At 41.7% G+C, this 13,892-nt stretch overlaps 1 long non-coding RNA gene across 5 annotated transcripts in view; it reads right to left on the minus strand.

Moving 5' to 3' along the window:
• Window positions 1-7,831, minus strand: part of LOC127044308 (uncharacterized) — a 29,437-nt gene extending 21,606 nt beyond the window's left edge. Inside the window, exons 1-2 of one of the 5 annotated variants that reach the window (XR_007772446.1) lie at window positions 7,409-7,831; window positions 5,943-6,169 (exon numbers count right to left, since the gene is read on the minus strand). This is a non-coding gene — a long non-coding RNA (uncharacterized LOC127044308). Of the gene's footprint in view, window positions 1-5,278; window positions 5,341-5,942; window positions 6,170-7,408 lie in introns of those variants that run through there. The other 4 variants (XR_007772449.1, XR_007772448.1, XR_007772451.1 and 1 more) reach the window with 4 other exon arrangements.
• Between the last annotated feature and the right edge of the window lie 6,061 nt (window positions 7,832-13,892).

Here is a 13,892-nt window from a genome sequence, read left to right on the forward strand (position 1 = left end):
CTTGAATAAGAATTGGGAACACAGTCAGAGACCTGAGTGGCCTTCTTGTAGTAGTAGTAGGAACTTTAACGCAGCAATTGGTCTCATCGGACCAAAGAGCTATCCCACTGAGCATTCAGGGTCTAAGGAGAGAGCTCATGGCCACTCAGTCCTCCTACTCCAACTCCTCCAGCCGCCTAATATTGTTTGGAAAAAGTTCTGTCTGAGCCCTTCACTGAGTCACCGTGGGCCCAAACTACATGACTACTAAGCAGCTACTCCACAGCACAATCTTATAGTCTCCAACTGTCTGGAGCAGGAGTCAGCTTGATGCATAGCTCCTCACAGGAGGATCACAGAATATGTGTGTCCATATGATTTGGGCCTAAATATCTTCATTTCTCACAGTTCTTCTCTAGAATCTGGACATTATTAGGGCAATAGGATTTATACCATCCCTCTGGTAAATTATCAGCTGCTACAGAAGGAAGGTTTCTTTCCTGGCTGACATTACCTATCCAAGCTGAGTGTGGACAATGTGCCATCTTACCTATTTTTTCCTATATTTAGGGGCTTATACATGTAGTTGGGATATTTTGGATTTTTTTTGTCGACTTTTTTCTGATGCAAAGCACAAGTCATTCATAAGGGAGAAGAATATTCCTCATTCTTTTGAAAATGCTTGTAGAATTCAAATAACACACTAAATATGGTAGCTGACATTGAGTATATCTCAAAATGAGACAGACTGCACTAATTTATATTGGGTAGTGACCCATCTCAAAAAGAGAATTCTTTACTATCCCAGTTGCCACTCCAAATGCGAGGCACAAGAAATATCACTCACTACCTGATTACCCTCCTCATTTTGTAGCTTTGCTGCTTTACAAATGACCCACGAAACATGGTAGTCAAAATCAATAACGTTCCTGTAGCATTCAGATTCTAGTTGATTCATAAAGCTTTACTCAACGGATGCCAATACAATTTGCATATAAACAAATTGCCTTGCAAAACTGGCCTAAAAACCATATGGCTGTATTATTCATTGTTCAGTCCTCTAGGCTTCATAAATTAGAAAGGCATCTAGCAATCTGTTTGGCAACATCAAGTCCTCAACTCAGTGATGCAAACTACATTTAGAGCCCCGGAGATCTAAATTATCCTTTAATATTTTGGATGCCCATGGCTGTCTCACATTAATAATGAAAAATACCTCTGTCCCTCATAAATCTGTAATCACCGCTATTGTAGATTTTTATTAGAAATGTTGGATCTCAATGTAGAGTTTATAGGCAAAGTTTTTTATGCCATAGAAGTGAATCCCTCATTTTATATTTCTGACACTATTTCTCTTTTGATCAAAGATAGAGACAGAAAGTAGGAGCATAATCCCTCACCCCATACTCAAAAAAGTCTAAGCTGATGCCCGTACATTGATGCAATACCACTCATAAATGGCTTTTCTGATCTGTTCCCAAATATCTGCATTGATGGTACCTTCATTTGAAAGTCTCTTCCACTGACAGATTCCTCTTATTGTTAATTTATTTTTTGTAATGCACATCAAATAGTTTTGGGGGTTTGGGGGTTATTGTTAAGCTTTAAAACATCATTCCTCTTTTTACCCCCCCATCTGTGTGAACTCAGCCGACTTCCATTTAACCTTTTCAGTCATCTTTCATAAGTTTCACCTTCTAACCTTGTACCCTTTTTTGTTTCTCTCTGTATTGTCTACGTTTTCTTGTATTCTCCCAAAACAAGCAAACACAGCTCAAGACTCCAAAACCTAGCTTTTCATACTAAAGAAATCCGCTGACTTATATTTAGACAAGCAACATAACAAACTTCAAAACAAGATTCTCAGCTTTTAGCTGTTTGGTGAAGCAAAGTCTCAACCCAAAAAGGAGTGAAACAAAAGATGTCGATGCTGAAGGAAGTCTCTCACAGGAATGAACAGTTAATCTTACCCCAGGGGAGCAAAGTTGACACTTTTCACTGCACTAGCCACCCAAGCCTCTGTTGACTGGATGCAGCCTTCTTCCTACTGACCTATTTAAAGGCTTTCTCCATTTCCAAGCTCCCCACTTCCACATGAACATAGCTTAACTTTACCAGAGAAACTGAGGAAAGGGGATTTAGGACCACTTGTCCTAAAGGGTCTGTACCATCCTTGGAAGCACATACACACAGCATTTCCAGGAATGTTCACATTAGCATGAATCAAACGTTAGTCTCTAATCACTGTATAACAAAAATAATTTTCAGAAAGCACTTTTGTCCTCACTTTCTAATGTAAACAACACTTCTAGGCAAAACCCCATCTTCCCCTAAGTTCTGAACATATTAGCCAAGTATTTTCCTGTTGAGGGTTGCTAAGCAACAACCCACAACTGAGTCCTTCTCAACAGGTGTTTCAAATTTCCCTTTCCTGCTGCTGAAGCATCATGTGGAGTTTGGCATCCAAACAAAAGAGAACAGAGTTTGAATTAAAAAAAAACTCTTGGAAAAGTGAAACAATGGGTTTAGAAGCTTCTCATTCCATGCTGAACCCTGTCCCTCTGGTTTACCCTCTATGCTGAGGAGAACGTTAGATAGATTTGGTGAGAAGAGCTTTACAGCCCTTTGTGCAAAGTGCAGGCCTTGAGCATCTTTGCTTATATACTGTAGGTTCTTAATAATCATGTCAACTTTGCCTTAGGTAACAAGACAAGGTTACTTCAGCATTTGTTGCATTCCAGGGAATAGTGCAAATACTGAGGTAATTTTATTTAAGATAATTGGAAGTGACTATTGTAGTTCTGACAACTTACCTTCTTATTTTATGTCACATATTTTTCCACAGTGCAATATGTGGCCATGGACATAGTATTGTCTCCATAACATATGGTGTTGTAGGCTGGTGGTAACTTGGGATAGTTGTCTATTATGCATAAACATTCATTTTACTGTTACTTCATCCTCCCATCATTCCACCTTACCCTTTCCCCTGCTGTTTGCCACTGTTGCATGGCACTGTTATTGTAAACTCTGAGCTCTACAGGGCAAGGACTATTGTTTTAGATGTATTTGCACAGCACCTAGCACCATGGGACCTTGATCAGGATCTCTTTGTGTGTGTCTACACTGTGCTGGGAGCAAGTCTCCCAGCATGGATAGACAGACTCACACTAGCAGGGCTCAAGCTAGCATGCTAAAAATAACAATGTGGATGTTCTGGTTGGAGCAAAAGTTTGGCTTATCCCCTTGGTTCAAAGTCCAAGCTCCAGCCTGAACTAGAAAGTTCATGTTGCTATTTTTAGCATACTAGCCTGAGCCCTGCTAGTGCAGATCTGTCTTCCCATGCTGGTGTGCAGGATCCCAGTTGCAGTGTAGATACACCCTAGGAGCTGTTGTAACAGTCAAAATCAGTCTGAGGCCAATGTGGTTATTAATAGGAGGCCATATTACATTCTCTTCTTCCATGTTCTAATATACCTATTAATATATCCGAGTGTATTGTTCTCTCCTCCTGTTGGGCTCCCTGAAAGTGGCACAATGAGATCATGCCCTAGTTTCCTTCCCCGCTTTTTCTCTTGGTGCTTCCCTATGTTATAGTTATTTTCTAACCACATTCTCATACTTTGAACTTCTGCATTTTCCCCTCTGTGTATAATCTTGTTTTAAAAGCAAAACCTCATCCTGCAAATATTAGGCCAGGTCCTAACATTCTCAAGGGTCCTTCAGAAAATTCTTTCCCCTCCCCTGTTTATTATCCTTCCTGAAATGTGAACGATAAAGATTCAGTTATTTTGCACACACAACATTAGGTTTTTTAATTTACTTATTGTGACTGCATGCTTCTCTCACCTACATTTCACAACACAAAGTCTTCATGCTTTGTACCAAATACATAAACCTACATGTACAACCTACTGAACAAGACTGCTCAAAAAGATGGATTTTGCCAATGTAACCCAAAATGGCACCATCCTATGCATCATTGTAGAATTGTTCCCTAAAGTACATTTTCTAATAACTTATCCAGACTATTTAAATGATTCATATGGTGGTGCTTTCAGTACTTCTTTTTGTGAGCAATTCCAAAGGCTGATAGACCTTACCATAAAATAGTTTATTCCATTATTCAGCCTGAATTGCCCTTTGGTTAGTTTCATCTCATCACTCCTAACTGTATTCCTTTTTACCAACAGTTTCTTTCCCTCATTGATATCTACAGCATTCCAATAATTACAGATTAATTCTAGTTATGCTGTGTAATACCTTATTCCGAATTAGTTCATTTGAGTTTGAGCAAATTCATTTTTGGCTTGACTCCATTACACTGGATTACATAAGGGGAAATGAACTGAATTGTGTTTAAGCAGGAATGAATTTGGCCCAGTAAGCTTAGCCTGACAGATTGCTGACAGAGAGGATACTCTGATTGTGTGCAAGTATATGAAGGCTATAAATACAGATGAGGGAGAGAAATGGTTATATTGGTAAAAGGGAGTATAACTAGGAGTGACGGGATGAAATTAAACAAAAAGCAATTTAGGGTGAATATCAGAACAAATTACTTAATAGCAAAAGCTAGAAGTCTTTGGAACTGATCACCAAGAAGAGTAATGAAAGCTTCCTCATCTGATCTATTTAAAGTAGGCTGGACAAATCAATTAGAAATGTACCATTGGGAACAAGTCTACAGTAGTGGAAGGTGGCATGCAGATTATCTAATGGATCTGTGCTAGCTCTAATATCTGTGATTCATGTTGACAATATGTCCAGTACAGAGAAAAATGTTAAAGATACAGTTAAAAGTTGGCAAATTGGTAATATGAACAATAGAGGTTTCACGGTGTCTCATCTTCAAAGTAGTTCTGCAACAACTCCTCTTATTTCTTTGTTGTTACAGTACACGTAAGTTCTACAGACATTGCCAAAGTCTTTTCACAACTTCCATACCTTCCTGGCTCTATGCATATCAGGGGTCCAAGATGTTTTAAGCAGACAGCACTGGAAACTGCAGTACCAACATACTATGTGCAAATTACAAAACATGCCCAATCAAAGAATAGCCCAACGGAGAGGCAGTAGGGTCCAATGTGTAGGGCACTGGACGGGGACTTCTAGGGCCTGCATTCTGTTCCTGGGACTGAAACACAGTGCAGCAAGCGATTTCACTTCAGTGCCCCCCGTTTCCTCTACCATCCTTTGTCTGTCTTGTCTATTTAGATGGTACATCTGTACAGCATCTAGCACTATGGGGCCCCAGACTTGGATGGAGTGTTTAGGTTCTACCATAATACAACATTACCATTTCAGTGAAGAAGTGTTGCAATAGTAAGTATTTTTGTAGCACTTTTATAGGATGTTACAATGTCTTTTCAATGCTGAGATTTCAATGTCTTTTCAACTATTAAGTGACTTTGTCTCTCGGTATTCCTGTGAGGTAAGGACATTATTATTCCCATTCAAAAGATGGGTTGATAGCAACACATAGAACTTAAGTGCTCAATTTTGGCTGTTGCTAACTGTCCTGCAGAGAGGTTCTGCAAAGCTGCCCTGACCTCTGCTAAGCACTAGGAGGGATTGCATGTCACAGCTCCTAGATCTGCAGGGGAAGTGCACTCACAGTATCATCCCTTAAGAAGGTGGAGTGGGCACCTGCAGACTGGTGTAGGGGGGAGGGCATGATCATGGCCCCACCTCCTTTTGCACCATTTCCCACCCCCTTTGGAGAGGCTTCTACCAGAAAGAACTAAAGGGCACCAGAAAGGAGCAGTCCTTGACCTGGGAGAATACAAAGATAGCACTTATGCCCAGGCCTTGTGCAGTGGGTACTAGGGATCACGCCTTCTGATATTACAGTCAAATAGGTTTATGCATTATTGAAAGAAAATGGTTCCTCTGGTGCATAATAAAATCCTGTAACCTGGATGTAATTGGCTGGAAACACCAGCCTGTTACCTCATCCATACATGAACTAGGAGAGCCTATTAGTAATTGGAAGAGATTGTCCCACTTCGAGAATTAACGCCGACCCGAACCCCATCTGACCAGCCAGTCCACCACGAAAGGGAACCCATTCTCCCTCTGACTACAAATCTTGAGGCTGCAGGATGCTTTGCTCCCACTGAATGGCGTCAGGATAGCCCATCTTCTGCTTAAAAGATTTCTGAAGTTCAGGGAGCAAGATCTAGGCGTGCTGGGAGAAGGGCAAGAAAAGAGGGTAAAGCAGAAGGAGGAAGCAGAAAAAAAGATTTCATAGTCAAGCAGACCAAAAAAAAATATAGGGATGTATTTATATATGCTAAATCTTTTGCAGTTTTACATGGCGTGTATGTTATATAATGAGTTCTCAACCTTTTTCTTGCTGAGGCCCCAGTCGACATGCCATAAAAACTCCAGGGCCCAGTGAGGGCAGGAGGGGGATACTCGGGGCTCTGGCTGGGGTGGGGGGGAGACCCTTGGGCATAGGCATAGTTTGACTTATATTGGGGGGGGGGGCAAGGGCTGGTGGACTCAGGCTAGCTCCACACAGTGGGGCCCAGGGAGGGAGTGTCACTCCACCCCCGACTCACTTCAGCAGACCATCCCTGTCTGGGTTATTGGGGGTGGGGCTGCAACCAAAAAATATAACTCAAAAGAGGGACTCAGTTCAAAAAGTTTGAAAACCAACACCATTGTGCCCCCCCAACTCTGCCCATTGGCTCAGGGCTTCTGCCCGCAGGGAGTGCTGGGGCTCGGGCTTCAGTCCCACGTGGCTCCCAGCTTCAGTGAGGGGGGGAGGCACTGGGGCTCCTGGCTCGGGAGGGCGGGGGCTGCCAGCTTGGTGAGAGCGGTCACCGGCTTCAGCCCTGTGTTGCTCCCAGCTTTGGGGAGGGGGGACACTGTAATGAGAGATTTTGCTCTGAATGTTCTGAGATACCTTGCAGCACCTTAATAGAAGCTTACAGATAAATCTTGGAGGGGGATTAAAAACACCATAAAATTGACTTCTCCCAGTTAACATAATTAAGGTGGTGACAGTATCATGACACTTTGGTTTGCATAAAACAATAATTGATTTTAAGATTAAGGCCCTAAATCGGGGCAGGCAAACTTTTTGGCCTGAGGGCTGCATCGAGTTTCGTAAATTGTATTGAGGGCAGGCTGGGGAGGGCATCGAGGGCCAGTTAGGGGAAGGGGTTGTGGCCTGGCCTCCACCTCCTATCTGCCCCCCCGGGACTCCTGCCGCATCCACACACCCACACTCCCTGTCCTCTGACTGCCCCCAAAACTCCTGCCCCTGACTGCCCCTGCCACCCCATCCAACCCCCTCTCCTTCCTGACTGCCCCCTGGGACCTCTGCCCCCATTCAACCCCCTGTTTCCCCCGACCACCATCCACACCCCCCTCACCATCTGACCACCCACCCAAACTCCCCTGCCCCCTACCCCCTTACCGTGCTTCCTGTACCAGCACTGGTAGCTGGCAGCATTATAGCCGCGCTGCCCGCCACGCTGCTGCTGCCACCATCACGCAGCACAGAGCACTGGGTCAGGCCGGCCTCTGCAGCTGCACTGCCCCAGGAGCTCACAGCCCCACCACCCAGAGCATTGCACCGGCAGCAGAGCAAGCTGAGGCTGCGGGGGTGCGGGGAGATCAGGGGAGGAACCAAGGGTGAGCCTCCTGGGCCAGGAGCTCGGGGACCGGACAAGATGGTCCCATGGGCCGGATGTGGCCTGCAGGTCGTAGTTTACCCACCCCCTGCTCTAAATAAACAGAAATTGAAGCTAGTTTAAATTTAGAAAATTACTAAGCGGATCAAAATGGTGGAGACAGGAATGACGTAGTTTAAATTTAGACAGTGGAAAATTCGAGAAGGTTCCAGCAACTCAGAGGGAGGAGCTCTGCTATCTAAAAATAGGTTAGAGGGAAGAGATTTTACCCAAGATGGTGTCGGGGGAGGAGCTCTGCTATCTAAAAATAGGTTAGAGGAAAGAGATTTTACCCAAGATGGTGTCGGGGGAGGAGCTCTGTATCTAAAAATAGGTATGATGTAATAGGAAGGTTCTAGAAATATGCTAATATCTGGAAGCTGATTGGCTGAGCCAGGCTAATAAATTATGTTATATTAAGCTATCCGTATATAAGGCCGATACCTAGCAGCTGAGTGTAGTGGTAGATTTGGGGTGTCTGGAAGTGCAGAAGCTGCGAGACATCCACAGAAGAGAATGCTACCTGAAAAGAAACTAAGAAGGAAAGCAACAGCAAAGGCAGGAACTTTCCTGAGAGCAGCAGCAGAACTCTGAGGTTACCTTAGCAATGACCTTCAAAGCAGCTACCTGCCAGCAGCTAAGGCCAGCAGCACACTGCTACAAAGGCAGTGGCTTCTAAGGCAGCGGCACCAGCTGCAGGGAAACAGCAACAACCATCATCTTCAGGCACTGACATGGTCATCCTTAACACTGACAGAGCAGAAGAACCCTCAGAGGACTCATAGGGAATTTGGGTACAAGTGTAAGTCTGATCTTCTTTCTACCTATTATTTAAGAGTGCCTGGATGTGTCTGTTAATAACATTGGATGCCTGCTTCTGAATGAGATCTCCCCTACCCATCCTGTGAATGGCTGATCAGCACTCCTCATCATCATCATCATCATCATGTTCCCATTACACCTCTGGCGTTTAGGGCACCAACGAAGCTCCTCCACTCCTATCTGTTTCTGGCAAGTCTTTCAATGATTCCTCAGCTGTGCCCCAAGGTTTTTCAGCTCGGCTTCCACAGTTCTTTGCCATGTTGTTTTCAGGTGGCCTCGTTTTCACTTGCCTTCAGATGTTCTCCTTGTTGCTACTCTGGTCACCACTCACAGGTGTCATAAACAGATTGTTAAGGGTTAATGTCTATCCTACCTGTAAAGGGTTACAGGCAGGGAACTGGACACCTGACCAGCAGACCAATCAGAAGACAAGATACTTTTAAATTTGGGTGGAGGGAAGCTTTTGTGTGTGTTTTTTGTCCGTTGTGTGTTCTTCTCTCGGAGGGTCTGAGAGAGACCAGACATTACTACAGGCTCTCTAAGTTTCTTTTCAAATAGTAGGTAAAAACAGGCGGTTTAGGCTTTTTGATTGTTTTACTCTATTTGCAATTGTGGATCTGGCTAGTTAACTTCTATATGTGTAGTTGCTGGGAATATTTTGATTTGTATTGGTACTGGGGGGAAAGTCTCTTTCTGGTGTCTGTAAGCTATAGGACCCTGTAGTATTTACACCTTGAAGTTACAGAGGTAATTCTTTACTTTTTCCTTTCTTTTATTGAAAGATTTCTTTTTAGAGAACCTGATTGATTTTTTTCCCTTGTTTTATTCCAGGGGATTGGGATAACTCACCAGGACGGGTGGGGGAGACGGGAGGGGGGAAAGATAGAATCTCTCTCTGTTTTCCTTGAATCTGTTTGCCTCTTTGTGGATGGGAAGGGAGATGCTTCTCTGTATGGTGATTTAAGAGGTTGGATCAGTATCTCTCAGGATAGCCCAGAGAGGGAAATTCTGGGAGGGGGAAAGGCGGGGGAATGGTTTATTTCTCCTTGTTTTAAGAACCCAAGGGATCTGGGTTCTTGGGGTCCCCAGGGAAGGTTGGGGATGTCAGAGTGCCCCAAAACACTATATTTTTGGGTGGTGGCAGTGCTATCAGAACTAAGCTGATAATTAAGCTTAGAGGATTCAGGTGCTAGTATCTCATTTTCTGAACTCTAAGGTTCATATCTGAGAAGGAATGCTATGACAACAGGATGTTAGATATTAAATGTTAAGTGTTAAATGTTTAGTGCTAAGTATTAATGTTAGTGTTACATAATTGTTTTCTTTTTAGTCTGTGAATATGATGATGGATTCTCATGTGTATATAGAGGCCGCGTATACTACATTGTATTAAGTGCAGGGTTAGATTGCAACACTAAGACTAAAAGCCTTTGTGTGTGCGGAATCTTTATATGCAAGTTACAGAGAACATAGTAGTTTCAATGTATGTGTTAAGTATTTTATGTAGTCTGTGCCTTATTTTGCTGCGACACTTTATTGTATTATTCTTAAATGTAATTCTATTGTGTTTTATTAAATCCTATGTATCTTTTCTTGCTTTATTAAACTCTCAGTATTTTTTTTATTTCTGTTAAATAAATACATTTTTAGTTTTTGAAGAATTTCCGCTTGCGTGTCAATCCTTGAGCAGAAGGCTGTATCCGTGTCCTTTCAGGGGTTAGCAAGACTAGCTTGCTCTGGGGAGCCTTCTGTATATCGGAGACAAGTCCCCTGGTAACACCCTGGCAATTCCTTTAGTGCAGGCCACAACCTTGTTACCCTTTTGTTAAATTAGAAGCACTACCATAGGCTAACATAATTAGCAGGCTTATATTCAAGGTGCTAAGAGCTCCACACAAATTTGTAGGTAACATAATTAGCATCTAAAATTTAGGGTAACACACTCAGCTTCAGCCCTGCACAGCTCCCGGCTTTGAGGGAGGGTGGGATTTGCTGGCTTCAGCCCCATGCCGCTCCCAGCTTCAGCCCTTCAGAGGGGCACCAGGGCTCCCAGCTTCAGCCCTATGGGGGGTGCTGGGGCTTGGGGCACCCAATTTCAGCCACAGGGCCCTGCAATCCCCTTGAAAGGGTTCACAGACCCCCAGCTGGCTGCAGACCCCCAATTGAGAACAGTTGTTATATAATATACCACTATTTCTTGTGGCAGAGGTTTTTATTTAAGTGGGTGCTTATATTTAGATGCTCAAGACAATATTCTGCCTTCCAAATCAGCAATCCAGTTTTCAGACAGACTGAGCACACATCAGTGCCTACTGTGGGTGCAATGCCAGTTAAGTTTTCTAATTCTTCAGCTCTTGTATGATTTTGTGAATGTGTCTTTTAAGCTCCCATTATTTAAATGTAAACTTTCCTGGTCTGGTATTCGTGAGGGACTTAATTACCTAACTACCTTAATTACTGTCACTTGCCAATATTTCAAGGGCTTAGTCCAATTTTTTTGCATCATTCCCTGCAGGTGGATAGGACAAATATTCTGATAGGTTTACATGCAGCCTACTCTTTTTAAAGACACTTGAAGGCTTTGTCTGCAAGTGATTCAACTCTGGCAAGTCCAATTTCCTCAAAGCAAGTTATTTCATATCTTCCAATGTCAACACTACGTGACTGTGAATCTTACCTAAATATGCTGTAATTTGTAAAACAATAATTGGGAAACAGAGTTAATAAAAACATATTGACTCTTGAAACACTTAGTTTTCTGTACATCATGGTACAACAATGCTAAGATTTATCTGATGCCTAGGTGTCATTGTCTTTTTGTAACTGTCCAAGATCCCTCCTCATTCACAACAGTCACATGAATAAATAATAATTGGTCATGTCACTTATTGTAGCCGGTTAATTTTTAATATCAGGCATTTTTTGTTGGTGAAGATCAATTAATGTGGGTTGGATGAAGTGTGATTCATTACGTCTGAGTCATGATTACTTTTGGATGAACTATTCAAACCACTCTGGGTCTCTCTCATGTGGCATTGTCACTATTTATAGAACAAATATGCAATAAGCTTGCACAACTAGCAAAGTTTTCCTGAATAGATAATATGCATATCCCTACGCCCAGACCCTTACATATTAGAAGTCCTAGTGATTCCTACCATCCCACTTTCACTGCCAGCATAAGGGCCAGGCAAAATTGCAGTCCTTCTGCCTTGTGTGCTCTCTCTGGGGTTGTGCAGCTCCATCCAGCAACTTCCCCACCACTCTTTGGGAGGCTGTGCAAACAAGGCAAAAAAAATGACATATTAACAAGTATTACCACCTAGGAAGCAGCTTTGAGAATTAAAAATGGGCATCAACAGAAATTCATGAAATAGTATGTCCATTTGTGCAGATAGCCTCAATGTACAGTAGCTAACACTACTCAGGTCTTATCCAGCATCTGAAAGTGTTATATACAATGTGACACATGTATGTTAGCTACATTATTCAACAGTTGGGACTTTCAAACATGTATGTGCTAACATTTGAATTCTATAACAAATAATTATACCCTGAAGCTGTTTCAACTTGCTCTGAGGATTGAACAAGCCTCCATTTGCCCTCAGAATTGGGCATGCACAAAAAAGTGTCCTTAAGCCACCTTCATCTGCTGGTCTTGTGCCACTGGTCTCTGCTAGCTCCAAGGATTTGGCCCAATACGTTGTATATTTATCTGAGGTAGACAATGCACATATAAGAAAGAGTTGCTTTGTCTACTGCACTTCATGCTGATTACAGTACAACTTGCTACTGCAGCCCAATGTCCCAATTCCATTGTTTTCTCCTTATGTATGGGATGTCCTGGCCAGGAGAACACTAATTAATTCTCATTTTTTCATTAATTATTTTCTCTTTTTAATCATACAAATCTAGGACCCTACCAGCTAAATAACCTACTATATTAAACTCTTGTGTATCACTAATTTAAAACCTGGCTTATTCTATTTACTTGAGTTACCTTATTAAATTTTCAGTGTTATTTATTTGTAATTGACTCTCCTGTTTTGTTCCCTAATTGCATTTGCTCAGTCGCATACCAGTTTATTAGTCTCACTCTCAAAAATACAAGGGACAAGAAATATAACTGAAAAATGGCATCTTAAGATCAGAAATATCACTTTTTGCATTCCTAACTGGTGCTTATTTACAAGACATTTAACATACTGGTGGAGTTGTAGAATGACAACAAATGATACTCAATAGGGCAATTAATGTCTTTTTTTCTCCTGCATCACAGACAGAAAATGAAAAACAAATGCCAATGAAAATTAATGTGATCTCTATTTTTTTTAAAGTTAAAACACCTAAACAATCACTTTTTCAACTTGAATTGACAATGCTAAAAATTGTAGCCATTATTTGTCTCTGAAAAATAAAACCAAGTGAAAGACATCTGTGAAAGCCAGCAGGAAACACAAAGTTCACATCCAAAGCACATAGCTGTCCAAAATTACAAAGAGTATACATTTATTCTATCATCTTCAGATATGACAGAAAACTTCATTTATGGCTATCAAAGGTGTGTTGTAACATCCCAGAATAATGATAGTTGAAGGTTTTTTCAATTTTATTTCATGCTCATGAATAAAGCTAGACAGAAAGCACTTAAAAGATCTCCAGCTGTCCACAGTTCAGGTACAACATGGACAGCAGAAATGTTAGTGTCCCATACACTGGACTGCCTCAAACCTGTTTTGAAAGGACCGTATCTGGGAGTCTGAGGGTCGTGTATTCCTTGTGCCCAATCTTTGACCCCATTCTGACTAAGCCAATAAGTAGGTGTGAACATGAGGAACTAACATAAAAGCAACAACTCAGTTCTTGAGGATGTAGTTCACTCTACAGACTAGTTTTCCAGTTCATATGGATTCCTGAATCACTGTCAGATGCAAAAGATTTAAGATCCACCTTTGAACCAGAAGTGTAGAAGTAGATGGCTTTAAACCCTCATTACCAGTCTCTGGAATGTTATTTTGATACAGTAATGATGACTACTTAAAATATGATCATCATTAAGGTTTGTATATGCACATATATTATTCCCACATTAAAGTCTGTTGCTTTATAGAAGCTGGAACATTAAAATATAACCTGTATGCAGAACACATACAAATAGGGCCTTGAAAACTCTAAGCCTTAAAAGGGCTATATTTTTAGTCTGCATTGCTTTATATTTTTCCATACTTTGGTCCATTATAATAATAATATTTTTCACTTATATAGTATCTTTCAGCAGAGAATCTCAAAGTGCTCAACTAGCAATAATGAATTAAATATCATCATAGCCTCATAATATACAAAAGTAATATTTCTTCCATTTTACAAATGGGACAGGTTCAGTGACTTACTCAAAGATTAGAATTA

This window comes from Gopherus flavomarginatus, chromosome 2 (assembly GCF_025201925.1).
Source record: "Gopherus flavomarginatus isolate rGopFla2 chromosome 2, rGopFla2.mat.asm, whole genome shotgun sequence".
In the NCBI taxonomy this organism is placed as follows: Eukaryota; Metazoa; Chordata; order Testudines; family Testudinidae; genus Gopherus; species Gopherus flavomarginatus.